The following is a 15,913-nucleotide window of genomic DNA, read 5'->3' as shown; positions in this document are numbered from 1 at the left end:
GGTCTAGGAATTATAGCCTGGAGGAGATGAGCACTAGGAAGATGTCGAAAGTGCAGTTGATTGAGAATAAAATCGGATTGGCAAGAGGATTGTGAAGAGCAGGAAATGCTGAGGAAATAAAATGAAATTTGTTGGAGCTTTTGAATCTTAAATCCAGAGGAATGAGAGTTCTCCCCCAGCAAAATATTGAGAAAAGAGGTAGCATCTGGAAGTACTTTAATGTTAAATGGCCTGGTTCACATTCGTGTTCTCATTCTCTCTCTCTCTCTCTCTCTCTCTTAGATATGTGTTGCTACCTTGCGTTAAATCAGGCACATACCTGTCCTTCCTCAGTTAACCTCTTAACTGCTTGTTGCACTAGAAGAGTTTGTGTGTTTTTTAAAAACAGCCCTCTTTGCTACTGACATTCCCCTTGTATTGTCTTCCTTCCTTACTCATTCCCTTTGTTGCTTTATTTATCCAAAGACATGCCGCAAATATTTACCAAGCAGTGCCCTGGATACTATCAAACACAACATTCTGAGATATTTATTTTGAGTTCCTCAGCTTTAATTGTTGGGCAAATCATAAGGAAAAACATTATTGTGGTCTTCTGAGAGGGCCAGAATATATCCTTAGATCCATTCGATAACTTCTATAGGCCATAATGCTCGCCTACGCACATTCATGGCCAATTTAATGTTGCTTTGGGAAGCAGCATCCAAATGCACTGCTGAGTGAGAAAAGCTACTAAATATTTTCTTAACATCAGGGAGGGGCATACAGACAATGGAGCAAGTGGGGACAACAGTCCCTGGGCCACTGGATTGGGGGGGCACCAAGTCACTCTCTCAGCCTTTCCCCCAGGGCACCTCATTGCACCTTCCTGCACCCAGGCCAGTGAACAAAGTGTGTTCCAGCTGGGAGCATGAAGCACACACCTTCATGCCCAGCCAGTGCTTCATTCCAGTGCTGGCTGACTGAGGGCTTGTTTCCGTGTCTAACTCCCAGTATGGTAGAGAAAGAAACCGCCTACCAGTCCGTGCTGGAATGTGCTGACTGGAGGACCCTTCTCCACTGACATCAGATGCAGGACGCATGGCAGGAACGGGGGCACACAGCCCCATTCCCAATTCTCCTCCATCTTGACTGGAAGCTCTTTCCTCTGCCTCAAAGCAACCAGGCTGGAATGCAGTCCTGACTGGGTAGAAATGGGGCTGAGCTCTCTGTTCCCAATACTGACCACGCCCCTGCATCTGGTGTTGACACTGAGGGTGTGGTTAGGGCATGCATGCACACCACTGCTCCCCCTAATAGATTTCCAGATTTTTTCCCCACTATGACTGCAGGCATCCCCAGCTGCTATGACCTTTGGCTGGGGATTATGGGAGTTGTAGTCAACAACATCTGAGGATCCCTGTTAGAGGGAACACTGGTGCACACCCCAATTTGCAAGGGGGTAGGGGCCACTGGTGAGCTTCCTATGGCCTTGACATCAGGGATTAGTCATAAGAGATTATAATAGTCAGCATCTGACTCAAGAATGGGCCTTTTGCCTTTTGAATGATGACAAAGCTCTCGTTTGTGTATGTACAACTGTGGGACTTGTACATTCAGATGTGGTGCGTAAATTAAGGATACCAGACAATTGGCAGAACAAAGAAGAATGGATCCTAATGCCTGTTTGCTAGGACATTACACAGAACTGAGCAGCAATGTAATGTAGTGGACAGAGTGCTGTGTTTGGATGTTGGAAACTCAGGTGCAAACAACTGGTCACCCTTGAAGCTGACTGGCCAGCCTTGAGGAAATTGCTGCCTCTCACCCTGAGCTTCCTCACGGATTTGTTGTAAAGAATCTATGTACTTTATTTTTCTTTTGAGTTCTTTTTCTGTGTAAGAATTCCTATACTAGCTTTCTCCTAAATATCTTGATGAGTACTGTATCATGTTCCAGAAGAGAGCAGCTATAGTAGCTGTCCCACATATTTAAATGTCTGCCATCACATGACATGATTATATAATTGGAAATCATCCAAGTATGAACTCTGGAATATGTTGAGGAAAAGTTAAGTAGAACTGCAATAAAAACCACTTATGGCAGTTGGATAAGGTAGATACTGAAAAATTCAAATCAAAATCTAAGAAAAGTATACACATTTTTACAGTTTTCCCTTTCCTCTGATCTGATAAGTAGAATAACATTGCAGTAACATTTCCCTGAATAAACTACATTTAATCCTTTGAATGCCCAAGACAGTTCAGGCTAGAGCATTTTTTGCCATTCTGAATTGTATTTATTTCTAAAATGTATATGCTATTTTTGTTTTATTATATAACCTTGAAGTGGCTAACATTATCATTTAAAAATTATATTGCTAGGTTTTAAGCTAAGGATTTAGGATGTTACCGCCTCTAAATATCTCTACCTCTGCTCAGCTTGTTTTAAATATGAGCTGAGTCCAGCTTGTTTCTATCCATAAATTTAAAGTTTAGAGTGCAAAATGTATTGGGAAGTTTCAATTTGTGTGTGTGTATTTTAGATCAGCTCCAGGAGTCTATCTCAATGAAGGTTGAAAGTTATATATTACAGATATTTCTTCCAGCTCTCACATGTTTTATATGTTTTGTTTATGAAAAATTGCTTTTCAAAATCTAGCACACAATCCAGAGCTGCTTCTCTAGTAACTTGATCTAACCCGAAATAATCCTCCAGCCTAGTGTTTCTAATGTGGTTTTTATTCATTTGACAATGACATCAGTATCTTCCCAGCCTTCTTTTTGTGGTGTTTTTAATAAAATAGTGTATGAGTTGATTGTCTCTGCCAGTGAAGAATACTGATTCTCATAAATAATTTTTCATTAGGACAAATGAGGTGTTGTGAATAAACATGTATAAAAGGACATGAAGACCATGAAAACGTCTTAATGCGAAAACAGTGCAAACTGCACGTCTTTGCGGTAAATTGATGTGCATAGGTATGTTGGCACGACTTTTCTGTGTAGTGAATGCATATTGTACAAGCTGCAAAGAATGGCAAATCTGGCAGATTAAATGTCAAACATTCAGTCTGACATTTATAGTGACTTTTAGCATGTTAAGAGATTTCTATTATGTAGTCAAGAATTAGTTATTTTTCGCTGTAGTGTTTCAACAAAGCATTTACAGTCAAATGCACCAAGCTGACAGGATATTTATTATATTAGTGGTAGTCTCTACGGTTTGGTTTGGGTTTTTTTGTTATATTTATAAACAGTTATATTTATAAACATTTAAATGGAACATTACATCTGAGGAGTCAGGTTCTAAATTCCAGAATTGCTTTTCCGGGCACTTCTAATGAAATGCTTTCCTTGCACTTTAGTTTTATTTATTTATCTATATGTGGTATTAGAAATCTAAGTAATAGAACAACAGCTTTATAGCAAGCTTAGGCAACACAAGGAGGCAATTCTCACGATGGAGAGACAGCAGACTAAGGGAGGCCAGCCCAGTTTCCCTCCATTGTGAGAACCACCGGGCTCACGGGCAAGCCCAGTGGTTCAACAGTGGCTAGCCCGCTTAAGAACCCCTCCCCTAAAATTAGGTTAGCGGAGTGCTTGCTCCACCGCATTTTACTGATCGTGTACCACCGTGGCGGCACACTAGTAGACCCCTGACCGTGAGGCTACAACAAGCCTCCCAGCCTCGGGGGTCTCTCCAGAATGCCCCACACACTCCTGTGGGGCCTCCAGGGACTTCCAGGGGCTGGGCAGCCACTGATCCCCACCGCCCCTATCGGCTCCATGATGGAGCCAGTAATCATGTGGACAGCTGATCTGGCCACCCAGGGACGGCTTTCTGCTCGTGTGTAGGGAGAGTGGGCTAAGCCCGCTCTCCCCACGGAGTCTGGTTAGGCTCCACACATTGGTCGTGTGCAGAGCCTCAAGGCCTACCAAATGATAGCACAATCTTGTACAGGTTTATTCAGAATTAAGTCCCATTGAGTTCCATGGGGCTTACTCTTCGGTAAAGGTAATAATATCAGAGCTCTCCATGTTCTGTTGGCCTTTCGTAAGGCATGTAAAACTGAAATGTTCCGCCAAGTGTTTGGTCGCTGAGATAGCTGGTCGTAAAGTGATCCTGTAATCCATGGTTATTATGTCATGTGGAATGAGTATTGTATGGGGTTGTGGTTTAGGAGGTTATGTAAGATTTATTTTTATGGAATTGTGTTGCTGTGTATGTTATTGCTTGTAAGCCGCCCTGAGTCCTATGGGAGTAGGGCGACTTATAAATCTAACTAAATTAATAAAAGGTGTTCTATTGCAACCCACTGCTTTGCCCCCAGTCCATGCTACCACCATGTGACAATTCAGGTGGCTTTTTGATAGATGAGGAGGACAATATTTTCTGGCATAAAAGTCTGGGTACACCAGATGCTTCCTATGGTGCAACAAATGCCATGTTGTTTGCCATTGCTATACACTGCATAGTACATTTTGCATACCTTTTTATCAAGGCTGCAAGTTTTAAATATTTGTTTGGAGTCCACATTTATTCGCAAATGCAAATTTTAATTGCGGGGGGGGGGGGTTCTGAACATTACGGGCAGACTTCTTAATATTATCAGTTAAGGCGGGAAATGATTTACAAGGGATATATATGCGTATCGCTCCTCCAACTGAACTACAAACAGCGAGGAAATTCAATGGCCCATGATGTTCACATCATGGGGATAGGACACCTGATGTCCGGGCCAAGATATTAAGACTGGTCTCACGAGCAGCAAACAAGGTAAACCCAGGAGCACAGCTGTAACCCTCTCATGAACCTGACAGCAAACACACAAGCATATGGTCAAGGTTCGGCAGGGAGCCCACAGGACAGACGATTACCATTAAGGGCTTGATTTCAGGGCAGGCAGCCACAGCATGCATTGTTGGTCCTCCAGCCCTGCCCCAGGCAACAGCAACCCCTTGAGTGGCCAGGGGTGATCAGGTGACCCATGGAGACCACCCAGAGGGCTCCAAGTGGCAGCTCTGCTTTGCAGCTACCTGATTGGTGGGTCCCCGGAGCCAGCAGTTAACCCCTTTCTGGCAACTCCAGCACTGCCAAAAGCATTGAACTTTGTCCTTATGCCCAAGCAACCCCTGCTTATGAGGCAGGGATGTCAGGGGAGAAGGGAGCATCAGCAGCTGCCAACCAGCCCCAAAGTAAGAACCAACATGTACACAAACTCACACCCAAGCACACACCCCAGAACCAGGAGGGGACAAGGCAAATGCCCCCTGGTTCTCAATCTCACCGCTGTGTCTACAGCCAGATGCTGCTTCTGTGCTCTGCTGCTGCTTCATCAGCCATGTTCTGGTGGTGTAGCTGCTGCCAGATGCCCAGTACTGTGCTGGCGACTGTTGGGTTTGCCAAGCATTTGGATGGGGCTCAAGCCCCCTGCTTTTTGGGGAGACCCAGTACCACTGGGGGCTAATCCGTGGTCTCTAATCCAAGAAAGCTGGTCTTGTGGTGGCAAGCATGAATTGTTCCCTTTGCTAAGCAGGATCCACCCTGGTTTGCATTTGAGTGGGAGACTGCAAATGAGCCTGTACAGATGTTCCCCTTAGGGGGATAGGGCTGCCCCGAACGGGCAGCTGCATGCTTGAATGCAGAAGGTTCCGAGTTCCCTTCCTGGCATCTCCAGGAAGGGCGGAGAGAGACTCCTGCCTGCAACATTTGGGAAGCTGCTGCCAGTCTGTGTAAACAATACTGAGCTAGACAGACCATGGTCTGACTCGGTAGAAAGCAGTTTCCTATGTTCCTATATTCCTCTTTTCTCTTGAGGCCATTGCAGGGTGCCTGTCACTTTAAGAAGCCTTGAGCAAGTGCTCAGTATGGTGATGTCATCTGCTGCTAGGCAGACTTCTGCTGAGCATTTTGCTTACTTTGCAGGGCAGCCCCCAGTCCACTCTGGTTTCCAGACTCTATGGCAGCTCTGAAAAGAGCAGGAGAGGGCCAGTGTCAGAGCTCAAGCAGCAGCCCTGTGGCTCCACGTGAGCACTGGGAGAGGGTAGGCACACTCCTCCGCCGGCTAAACCTCATTTCAGAGGTTGGGCTGGGAACTGAGTGAGTGACCATATTTTGAAGGAGCACAGCTAGAGGGTTTGCTGATGGTTCACATGGGAGTGCTAAGCCCACCTTCAGGCCTTTAGCCCTGTTTCTGATGGCTGTGATAATAGCCTCATTGTATGGTGAGTGCTCAGCAGGCAACAGTCGCAATCTGCAGAAATAGTAGAAGCTGTGACAGCACTCACCATATGCTCAGAGGCACATAAATACCCATAGCTGTGCAGGGAGATAACTCCGGGAAAAACAAACATTGTGATTTAAGTTTATCTAACCAAGAATTGCCTCTGAAGAAGAGCAGAGGTCGACACAAGTAAGGCAACACTAAAACAATCTTAAGAAGGTATGCTGATAAAAACACTGAGTTCTCCCCCTCCCCCTTTGCCTTCAACATGTACCAAATGCCCCAGCTTTTGCTGTTGCCACCAGCCTACACAGGTAGTGGCTTGGGGCATGGAGGACCTAGCCAAATTGGGTTTCCATCGTTATGATTTTGTAGGCCAGTACAATCTCTCAGACTGGACATCATTGGCCATTGAATTTTCTCGTTTTTTGCAGTTCAGGTGGAGCTGCCACACCCATAACTATCCCTGTAAACCAAAGCTTTTCTTTTCTTTAGTTGAATTTCCTTGCTTTTTAAAAAGGAGGATCCCATATGCACCACACTTAATATAAGTGTATTCAGTTCAAGGAAAATGAAAATACGGCTTTAGTATTGCCAGGCATAATAAAGAGGCTTGGGTTTAAAACAAACCACAACTTTATTTGACATTAACTATTGTTCTGTGCTTCATTACATAACAAGAGTGGCATATGTTTATACATTTCTTATTGTTTGGAGAATGTCCACTTACTGTATTGTATAGGTGGCTGTGTTCTTTTTTAAATTATATTTTAAGTAATACATATAACTTTGATAACACTAGAAGGTCCATAGACAAATATTGGGGTCCTCACCCCACTCAAGAACAGGGTATACAACTGCTCACATGCATTCAGGTTATCAAATACAAAAAACTAAGACATCCCCAGCAATAACCCTGTGAGCTAGCCTAGATTTAAAGAGAAAATGCACTGCTTATGTCATTCCCTTCCACTCCCTACTGTGCCCAACAACAACCCTGTGAGGTAGTTTTGGTAGCTTTTTACAATGCTGAGCTAAGAGCATTGTCAGCCATCAAACAGATATAATTGTCTCAGTTCCCCCATGACCACAATTATTCTATTGGGTCTATTTATTTATTTATTTATTAGATTTATATACCGCCCTTCCAAAATGGCTCAGGGCGGTTCACAGCATGATAAAAACAATTAAAACAAATTAACAATTAAAATCAAACTATTAAAACACAATAAAACCAATAAAACAGCTAAAAGCCCTGAAAATCAGGGCAACAATTTAAAAAAAATTAAAACAGTTAATCATTTAAAACCCTGGAAGGCCAGGCCAAATAGGTAGGTTTTAAGGGCTCTCCTGAAGGACGGCAATGATCTCAAATTACGAATTTCTGCCGGGAGTTGCATTCCACAGCCCAGGAGCAGCTACAGAGAAGACCCACCTCTGCGTCGCCACCAGACAAGCCGGTGGCAACTGGAGACGGACCTCCTCAGATGATCTTAAGGTGCGGTGGGGATCATGTAAAAGAAGGTGCTCTCTTAGATAACTTGGACCTAAGCTGTTGAGGGCTTTAAAGGTAATTACCAGCATTTTGTATTTTGCCCGGAAACATATCAACAGCCAGTGTAGCTGTTTCAAAACAGGCATCATATGGTCTCTCCGGGTTGCCCCAGAGACCAACCTGGCTGCCACATTCTGAACTAACTGAAGTTTCCAGACTACGTACAAAGGCAACCCCACGTAGAGCACGTTGCAGTAGTCGAGCCGGGAGGTTACCAGCTGATGCACCACTGTTTTGAGGTCATCCTCTCCAAGGAATGGGCGCAGCTGTCGAATCAGCCGAAGCTGATAGAAAGTACTCCTGGCCATGGCCGTGAGGCCTGGGTCCAGGAGTACTCCCAAGCTGCGCACCTGCTCCTTTGGGGGGAGTGTAACCCCATCCAGCACAGGGAGATCTAACTCACCCCTCAGATTCTGAGCCCCCACAATGAGCACTTCCATCATGCTTGGATTCAGCTTCAATTTGTTCTCCCTCATCCAGCCCATTACTGCCTGTAGGCAGGCATTTAGAGAATGAGTGCCATTTCCTGAAGATGAAAAGGAGAAGTAGATTTGGGTGTCATCAGCATACTGATAACTGCCTGGAGCTGCTCGGCCACCAGCCTCTCAATCACCTTGCCCAACCAAGGGAGACTGGAGATTGGACTGTAACTATCCATCACTAAGGGATCCAAAGAAGGTTCTTTAGGAGTGGTCTAATCAATGCCTCTTACAAACAAGGAGGCACCATACCCTCCCTCAGTGATGCATTTATGATATTAACTAGGCCATCTCCAACAATCTCCCTGCTAGACAGAAGCAGCCAAGTCGGGCAAGAATCCAGAGAGCAGGTGGTAGGTCTCACCGCCCCAAGCAGCTTGTCCACATCCTCAGGAGTCACAGATTGAAACTGATCCAATCTAATACTGCAAGGGGGATTGCTGGACACCTCCTCCATAGATCCTGCAAAAACAGTGGAGTTAATGGACAGTGGAAACTAATGATCATCCCCCCCCCCATGCTTTCATTGCCTCTCTTCATCTGTCCAAAGGTCTTATATCTTTGGATATAAGAAACTTATATCTCAGTGTGTGCATATGCATGCACAGAACGAGGGAGGAATTAAAATAGTGCCTCTGCCTCTCTCCCTCCCACTCAGCTAAGCCGTAAGAGGAAACTGTCCCCTTTTCTCTCTCCTCACAAACTGAGCATGTGTGAATCTGACATTACCATAGACCCTAATGAGAGCAATTTTCTTAGTTTGTAAAAATTGAAAGCATATTTATTTCATCAAATCCATAAGAGCCCCTTGTATGAGAGACAGATGATCAAAAAAGACCTTTCCCAAAGAAACTGCGTCAGTGTGGGCTTCGCTATTGGTTAGTAAATTTCCAGTTGTAAATATAGAGAAAGAAAACACCCAACAGTGGGATTGCGGTTTCATGGGTGCTTTTCAACTTCTGCTCCTCTTAGCCATTTTTTCACAGATTTTTTTTTAAATGACACACTTGTTCAGTAGGCAATTCTGAGCTTTAAAAATTCCTGTTCTAACATAAATAGTGCAAAAGGAAAACTGTGAGAAACCACAGCAGGTCACGTGGAATAAAATGATAGAATGCTGTTTTGCATCTCCCATAATTCACAGGCATTCCCCTGCCTGCATAATTTTGGTTATTCTATGCTTTTGTAGAGGGACTCGAAAGAAAATATAAGGTCTTCTGTAGCCCTAGCAATAAATAATTGCTGACATACAGCACAACGAAACACAGGCAATTGAGTACCACTGTGTGTCTAAATCCTGCCTGTTGTGGAACAGCTGTGTTCCACTGTGACTTAAAGTTGCACAAGCGCACTTGTCCATTGTTTCCGATGAACATGGTTTTGTTGCGTTGCTGCAGAATAAGGCTTTTCCACAGCATTGTGGTTGGGGTTTAAACATACTTGGCGGTGCGAACAGTGTCCAACCTTCCGCATTTCATGCCACTATATGTCAGCAAGTATATCTATCTATATAATTCTCCTAAACCTACCCGTTGCTAATCCCATGCATGGCATCTCTCGTGAGAGTTAGCAAGCGAGCTGCCAATTAGCGATGGGGAGGAGTGGCCCAGCCAGCCGCAGAGGAGAAGTGGCCACCGCCAGGCCAGCCAGCTGTGGTGAAGCAGCTGCCACCATTGATCCTTCAGTCTATTCATCCAGTTTAATACTGACTACAACAGTATTTGCTGCTTACTCAGCGAGCAGGGCCAGTTTATGTGTTGCACACCCAGGCCCCAATAACAACAGGATATGTATGATTTAACCTGCAACAAGGAACATACTAAATAGAGTGTGGGTACTACCATGTAGGTCAGCCTCATAAGGAGGACTGCCCATAGCAGGGCGAAGGACTGGGTGTTGATTCAGCCTGGCTCCAGGTCTGGACATCCTCACAACTCCAAGGTTTTATCCCCACTGAGGGGAGGCCAGCCTGCCCCACCCCACCCAGGCCACAAAACACTGAGTGGTGGGCCCAGCCAGCCTCTGAGTAGTGGCAGATCTCAGCCCAAGGGCCGCAAAACCTGCAAGGGCCATTCCTCAGCTTCCCGCTCACCTTAATTGGTCCTCCAGTCAAACACCAATACGAGACAACCTACCCCAACCTGCACTAACCTGCAAAGTGACCAAATATCCTAAACAATGAAACCCTACCAGGAGGATCAGTGAGGAGTAGGCGAAAAAAGGCCCCCAAAGCCTATTGGGTGTGGCCCAAAAAATTCCTACTTGGCTCCAAAAATGTGACCGGATAACCCTCACTGAAACGGGATGGGTGGGCAGGTACCTTGCCCCAAAGCAACTGAGTCTAAGTGATGTGAGCCAGCCGATAGGGGTGTGCACAAACCGTTTTGGTAGGCTATTCACAGACAGCTGAACTGGTTCGAAAGACTGGCGTTGTTGTTGTTGTTATTTCGATTTCTATACCGCCCTTCCAAAAATAGCTCAGGGCGGTTTACACAGAGAAATAATAAATAAATAAGATGGCTCCCTGTCCCCAAAGGGCTCACATTCTAAAACGAAACATAAGATATACACCAGCAACAGTCATTGGAAGTACTGTGCTGGGAGTGGATAGGGCCAGTTACTCTCCCCCGTTAAATAAAGAGAATCACCATGGTAAAAGGTGCCTCTTTGCCTAGTTAGCAGGGGTTATAGCCAGTTCGGGAGTGGAGAGGGGATTGCTTTAAGGCATGGGGAGGGTGTCCTTACCTAAACCCTCCACGTTTCCCCTGCTGGTGTAATACCAGATACGTAATATGCGTGCCGGCCACTTTTGGTATTATGCTGACCGGGACAGCAAGAAGGTATACAGGTGCCCTGTGCCAGCGATTTTGACAGCAGCACCAGTGGGGGAAATGCAGCGGGGGAAGAAGGACATCTTCCCTGTGCCTTAAAGCAAACCACCACCACCCCACTCTCCCGGGAGTGCATGGAACCAGTTCTATGTACATCCCTACCGGCCACTTATGCATCTGCTCCAATTGCATCTGCCACTAGCACTTATGCATCTGCTCCAATTGCATCTGCCACCAGCACTTGCCAGGGGGGAACAAAATGGCATGCCCATTGATGGGGCCGGGTGCACAACTCCACCCCCCACCTTACCACAAAGCGGGGAGCAGTCTTACCTAGTAGTGGAGAAAAGAACAGTAGTGATCTGTGTCCCTTTCCTCATTTTTAGCATCAGGCAGTGCAACAGAATCATGGAAGAAAAATAAAGTCAAACTTGGAGTGTGTGTGTGTGTGTGTGTGTGTGTGTGTGTGTGTGTGTGTACCAGCTCTGGTTGTCATATTGAAGTCAGACTATGAGCTCTACTACTGCTGGTTGTGATATTGCTTTTCAGCTTTACAGTGTAACTTAGATTTGGTTAGCTACTTTTTGCCTTCAGCTTTAGCCCTTTTCCAACAACAAACATCATGCAAAGGGTGGTAATAGTGAGACTGTAGTGGTAGTGCCTGATCCCAGCCTATATACATTTATTTGAAGACTGGAAAGGTTTGGGAGCTATGTGTTTCTATGTCTACGTGTACGGGAGCTGTCTACGTGTGTACAACCATATATGCATATGCGTATCTGCACCTTAGGGCAAGGAGAGCTGGTCTTATGGTAGCAAGCATGACTTGTCCCCATAGCTAAGCAGGGTCTGCCCTGGTTGCATATGAATGGGAGACTTGATGTGTGAGCACTGCAAGATATTCCCCTCAGGGGATGGAGCCGCACTGGGAAGAGCAGAAGGTTCCAAGTTCCCTCCCAGGCATCTCCAAGATAGGGCTGAGAGAGATCCCTGCCTGCAACCTCGGAGAAGCTACTGCCAGTCTGTGAAGACAATACTGAGCTAGATAGACCAATAGTCTGACTCAGTATACGGCAGCTTCCTATGTTCCTATGTTTCATCTTGCTTTTTCAAGTTCCTGATCATGTGGAGAAAGTCCTGCAGTTGTATGAATGCAGGTTCTTCTGACCTTCAGATGAATGATTCTGCCACCATCATCCCACGCTTATCACATGCACATTCAGTTTACACGCACTGTGTGAAAAGGATTATTGTAACAATGCTTTGATATTTTGCTCTATCTTATGTCCATGTCCTTTTGTTAAAAGAGCCTTCATCATGTTGCGAAAAGCTTAGTCCAGCTCCTTTTAAAATTATTTCTAGAGATGTGCTAAAGCATGATAATTTGAGAAGCATTCAGAAAACAGATTGTCTATTACATCACTCCTGTCATTGAAGTTGCATTGTGTATGATTTGTTATGTATGTTGTTCTGTCTTCCAAGGGTTATAAAAGGTGGCTGGCATCCAAGAGGTGAGTTACCCAAAAATATGTCCCCATGGGCTACAAGACCCCCAGGGACATGTTTTCAGGTGGCACAGAGTGCATCCTGTGGAAGGGGAGGTAGTTGAAATTGCCCCCACTGCTGAGCCAGCAGTGGAAATGAGTGAGTTGAACTTTTCAGAAGTACCATTGCTTCATTAGTCAGGATGTCAGCCAGTGTTTTTAGGCAGAATGATGCATAGTAAATGTTCAGTGACCTAAACCAAGTTGAGCTAAATCTAATTCAAATATTTTAGAAAAATATATTTCACATCAATGCTACTGAGGTATTTTTGTGGCTCTCTGCCTGAGCGCTTTATCATGTCTGCACTATTGCTAATAAGATATACAGAACTACTTGGTGCCAAAACAATGCCAAGTTAATGTGTATAATTCTCACTCCTTGATATATGACGAAATCTTGTTTTAAAAACCATTCAGTGGAATGATATTCCAAACAGCTTTAAAAATTGTCAATGTGATTAACCTTATGTGTGTAATGCTCATAGATAGCAAAGTCCTGGTTGCTTGTGGGCATTCTAAATATATTGTGCTTAAAAGATATGGAGGCTATGCACATGAACAGCCAAACCCAGGCTTGTACAGCCCAGCCTGGGTTTGGCTGCCTGTGTGCATGACCAGGATCAAGCTCAATCCCAGCTCTGCCCTCACGGGTAGCTCGACTTTTTACCCTGGCATTTATCCAGGGTTTAAGGGCGTGAGTGCGCCTGGGGCCGGGGTAGTGAGTATGCTCGGGCTGTGTGCAGCCCAAGCATACACAGAGTCAGGCACCTAGAGCACTGGACTCCAGTGGGAATCCCCCTATGCAGGGTGCATTGAGGGATTCCTGGAGTCCAGGAAGACATGTCCCAGCCTCCCAAGATCTGCACTGCATGCATGGAGCAGCTCAGATTGTGTGGGTGCCCAGCAGTGTGCCCAGGAGGGAATCGTTGCTCGGCTGGGGGTAGGTAAGTCCATCCCTGCCTCCCCGCCCCCAATCACCCTCCCTGCCCCTATTTTGGTCCTTTGCATGACCTCATTCTCTAGCTGTTTTCATTGCGACATATGTGACAACTTATCCAACAGCAGAAAATGCCACAGTGGTTTTATAAGGGTGGAAACAGGAATACAGCTTGAAGTAAAGCAGTGTGTAACTGGGCCTAGGAAATATAACGTTTGTAACAGGATAGAAGATATAGCAAAACACAAAAACTTCAATAAGAATAAGTGTCATTGCATATATTTACTTTTAATGTGTGTGGATTTATAAGGCTACCTTTCATTCATAGCATTAGATCAGTTGCACAAATATTTGCAGTTACATTTTAAGGACAATAATAAATAGTTCTCCGTTGGAATAAAAGAAGAAAAAAGTGGTGTGAGAAGAACTTAAACTGATAAAGTATTTTTAAAAATTAGCTGTCCTATACAAAGCATTGTTTCTGCCCAACTGCTCTCATACAAAAGGCCTTTCCCCATCCAGGAAGATGACACATCTCCACTAGGGGTGTGCACAAAACTGGCTGACCTGGTTCGGTTCAAGTCCGAACCAGACCCAGACCGGGCGAGTTCAGTTTTGCCCCCACATTGGACACCCCTTCCACCTAGTTTTGTTCAGTTTGGGGAGAGGGGTTCCGGCCTTCCTCATGCCAAAAATCACCTGGTACGGGTGTTCTTCAGCCTTTTCTGGGCCTTTCTCCCTCGTGACAGCCATGCCCGCCATGCATGTGCAATGGGCCTCTGTGTGGCCTGGGTCATGACAAATGGGGTGGTTTGGTTCAACCTTGAACTGTCAAACCGAACCGGTTCGCATATTCAGAATATCCACATCATCAAATCCATCCCTATGGATTGTGGAGAGACATGATTGTCAGACATTTTAGCCTTCTTCATACTCACGCCTTCTCTTATCACTGCTAGATTGCTGTTCAGTCTCATATATGCACAAAGCTTTGGGAAATGAGAACCTTGACTGACACCTGTCCTAGTGAAGTGCTGGTGCACCTAATGCAGAGCATGCACTAGATGGGAGAAGCAATTTTCATCTGTCTCTCCTTCCCTCTATAGCCAGCTGTGATGTCCCTGAGGGCTGCAGAGCCAACAGTTGGCTACAGAGGAAAGGGAAATTGACTAAAATTACCACTCCCTTGTAACACATGTACAATGTTACTACATGTGCACTTCATTGGCCACTGGATGTTGGCCACGGTCTCCAGATCACTGTATTTCAGCATCTTGGAAATGAGCTGCAAGAAAGACAAGAAGAAGAGCTCTCAAACTGCTCTCAAACTCTCTGTTCCAGTTCATGGTATTTTCCCTTTAAGAACATGGGAGAGACTCAGGAAACACAGTTTCTTTGGTCAATCAGTGTAATTATGTTTAAAAACAAACAAACAAAAAACCCCGTAGCTTGCCTTCTGCTCCCCGCCACTCCAACCCCATCCCCATGATCACTAGCGACAGTGGTAGAGAAAGCCAGACCCTCTCCAGTCTCCCACCCAAATCAGTGCTGCCACCACCTCATACTCCAAAGGCCTGCAGTATCAGAGAAAGAGAGAGTTCCTCAGTTCCCCCCACCCCAGAAGTATTCCACCCAAATCAGATCTGCAACCCTTTCACTACTTGGTAGCAAAGTTGGGGGGGAACCCCACCATTGCCCACCATGTAGTTTCTCACCTTAATAATTTTAGAGCTTGTTAGTTGGCAGCAAAGAAGAAGACAGAGAAAACCCGGCAGAATAAGCTGCAGTACCTCTGCCCCAGAGCAGAACAGGAAAGTAATGTCATAATCACATCAGCCAATGAGGTGCATTTTCAGTTTCCACTGTTGCTAGGCTAAATTTAAAGTATGTTTTCTTGGAAACTATAAAAGTTAAAACAATGAATTTTGTTTCATTACCTACTAATTATGTGACTGAATGCAGAATAGATTGGAACTAGAGCCCTGTTTGGATTTTATTATTGAAGACGGGGCCAGAAGTCCCACCCGCGTCTGTCACTTATCCCCAGCAGTGCACCACTCACAGTTACAACAGCTTTCATCTGAAGAGCTGAATGCCATATCTGTGATGAAGTGAAGGACCAGGGTGGGACTTCCAACGCATTTTAGATGCTGTACACAAGTTCAGTGTATTTTACAATAACATCTGAACAAGGCTTATTACATCTCACGATATGCTTGTGTTAATGCAACCTTTTATCAATGAAGCCACCTTCTCTTTCCCGTGACATACTTAGCTTCTCAAAGGCATCTCCCTCAAGGACCATATTTGTGAACTGCCTAGAGTCATTGGGGTGAGGCAGTATTTAAAATTTATTTATGTATTT

General features: G+C 45.1%; 1 protein-coding gene across 10 annotated transcripts in view; it reads left to right on the top strand.

The window, feature by feature from the left end:
- Positions 1-15,913, top strand: part of GTDC1 (glycosyltransferase like domain containing 1) — a 336,841-nt gene that overhangs the window by 249,520 nt on the left and 71,408 nt on the right. The gene's annotated exons all lie outside the window — the stretch shown is intronic.

Source organism: Hemicordylus capensis, chromosome 1 (assembly GCF_027244095.1).
Source record: "Hemicordylus capensis ecotype Gifberg chromosome 1, rHemCap1.1.pri, whole genome shotgun sequence".
NCBI classification, from domain to species: Eukaryota; Metazoa; Chordata; class Lepidosauria; order Squamata; family Cordylidae; genus Hemicordylus; species Hemicordylus capensis.
This window is presented reverse-complemented; position numbering and strand designations above follow the sequence as displayed.